General features: G+C 43.2%; 1 pseudogene across 1 annotated transcript; it reads right to left on the reverse strand.

The window, feature by feature from the left end:
* Positions 1–286: 286 nt before the first annotated feature.
* On the reverse strand, positions 287–722 carry LOC110594626 (annotated as a pseudogene). The gene has a single exon (XR_002481348.1). The product of XR_002481348.1 is annotated as a V-type proton ATPase subunit e 1 pseudogene (transcript).
* Positions 723–2,462: the final 1,740 nt, after the last annotated feature.

Raw genomic sequence — 2,462 nt, forward strand, 5'->3', positions numbered from 1 at the left:
AAAGATGGCAGAAATAAGAAATTCACCCTGAAAATAGAGTTTGGTGTCTCTGCTGGGACAGTCCTCTGAGCATGCTTTCCTGACTGGCACACTGGAGCATGTTTGTCTTGTAGCAGTTTTTAAACACTTCGCTGACTCTCATGTGGTGAGGAGACAGGAGCCATCTTCAAATCCAGATTCCGAGGAGAGAGCAGCATGTTTCTCAGAAGAGCATCCTGTCTCAGGAGAGGGCGTCACCATCTTGTGGAGCAGGTACAGTTTAGAATACGTAGGCACATCGAAGTGTAGAAAAGGGCAAAGGAAGAAACACTGCATTGTGGAATAAGACACTCAACGTGGTATGAACATTTAAGGTAGCAGACGCCCAAAACAGGCAAGGCAAGAAAAGTAGTCAGGGTATGGAGGTGACCTCCCATCTAGAAAGAATTCTCTTCTCGTGACCTCCAAGACTGAGCACCGTAGAGCATGTCTTCTTCCTCAAGGCCAATGGTACTTCAGATACCAGATGGTTTGATTTTTCAACTGTGGTCCAAAGAGAGGGTTGAGCTGGGCCAGAATTGCAATCAGCCAAAAGAGATAGCAGCAAACTGAACAGGTCACCAACATGGTGATGATAACTCCCCGGTTAGGGCCCTCAGGGATGAACCAAGGCACCAAGAAGCCAACGAAGCCCCAGAACGCACCATCACAATGAGGGGCACCATGAGGCCGTGGTACACCATGGTCGCCGCCGGAGCTGCCAGGCCCTGCCAGCCTCTGTCCCGTGCCACACTGGCGTCCCACCCAGAAGTGTCCGATTTACCAGCTTTCAGTGGTGTCCATTGACTCCTGCCACACGTGGATCTGGGCTAACTCACCCATTTCTGCCTCTGTCTCTCCTCCTGCATGATTTGGACTGCAAGTCGCTCGACTCCTGACTGTGTAATCAAGGACTCGGCGCTCTGCTTTCTCCCGCTGCCCTGCCTCCTGCCTTTGATCCTTCGAGCCTCTGCATCACAACCATTCTTCTTTACAGTTACTGGGTTGGTGATAAGTATATTCCATTCTGAAACCAAAGTTAAGTCTTCCATGCTTTGTCTAAAGATCGATTCTAAATATGGAACACCAATAAGCAGATTTTATAATGCTGTGAATATATATAAAGTATTTACTAGAGAGTCAAGTAAGAAAAAAATAACCTCAGGCCACACAAAAGAAAATTAATTCTCTTTTCTCACCCTAATCCATTTCTCAAAACTAGTCTTTAACTTAGGTTACTTCCTATTTGAATTAGGATTGTTGTTTTTTTTCTGGGGCTTCTATTGCATTTCATTTTTTAACTAATTGACAGTAGAAACACATATCATCTCTACTGTATCATGAAGATTATCCAGCTTCTTAAACATACAATTTTTTTTTTTTGAGTTGGAGTCTCACTCTGTCGCCCAGGCTGGAGTGCAGCGGCATGCTCATGGCCATCGCAGCCTCAACCTGCTGGGCTCCGGCGATCCTTCTGCCTCAGCCTTCCAAGTAGCCAGAACTACAGGTGCTTGCTACCATGCCTGGCTAATTTTTTGATTTATTGTAGAGACGAGGTCTCGCCAAGTTGCCAGGGCTGGTCTCGAACTCACAGGCTCAGGCAATCCACTCTCCTCAGCCTTCCAAAGTGTGGGATTACAGGCTGAGCCACCGAGCCCGGTCAAGCATACAATTTTTTTTCCATACATATTAAAATACTTATTCATATCCTCAGTTATAAATGTATATTTATGAATTATACAAAGTCAATTGTTTCAGTACTCCTCAGGCTCCTGGGAACTTTAAATGATCCAAGCAACTCTTGTGAAGGTCATATTTTCAAAATTCTCACCGAAGACCTCCATAAGTCACCGTTGTGCTCCCAGATGGTGCTGAGCCAGCAGCAGTGTATGCTTCAGGCAAATGTCTTCCACCTGGGCAAAAATTAGTTAAAAGACGCAGGCAGACTCAAGACCACAAGTGAAAACAAATTAATATAAAAGCATGAACTGTTACTTATGCAGCTCCTACACCAGAGATGTTCAATGTAAGGGCAGGAAAAAGCTGCAAAGCATTTAATTTGTGCCTTTTTTGACACCACATCCACTAGTTTCCAAAGTGAATGGGCAACACAAAGGCTACTCAAACATACAATTTTTAATGGCCTAATTTTGCCTCATTGTCACCCAAGTAAGTACCACAGTTGCCACCCTGCCTTTTTATTTTAATTACACCCTTAATTTATTTCTAATACTTCTTGAATCCCACAACTTTCTCTTTCTTGGACTCCTCTTTTACCTTACTGAGATGCACACACAGGTAATCTTTCAAAATAAATGGATAAGCACTGTTTTGTCTACAGATTAATTCTGAAAATATAGATCAATAATTACTTTTTATAACATTTTATGATATTCTAATTGTATAATTATTTACTGAAGAATTGAGTAGTGCAGTTCTGAAAA

This window comes from Carlito syrichta, unplaced genomic scaffold, assembly GCF_000164805.1.
Source record: "Carlito syrichta isolate Samal-C Ts95f unplaced genomic scaffold, Tarsius_syrichta-2.0.1 Scaffold316502, whole genome shotgun sequence".
In the NCBI taxonomy this organism is placed as follows: domain Eukaryota; kingdom Metazoa; phylum Chordata; class Mammalia; order Primates; family Tarsiidae; genus Carlito; species Carlito syrichta.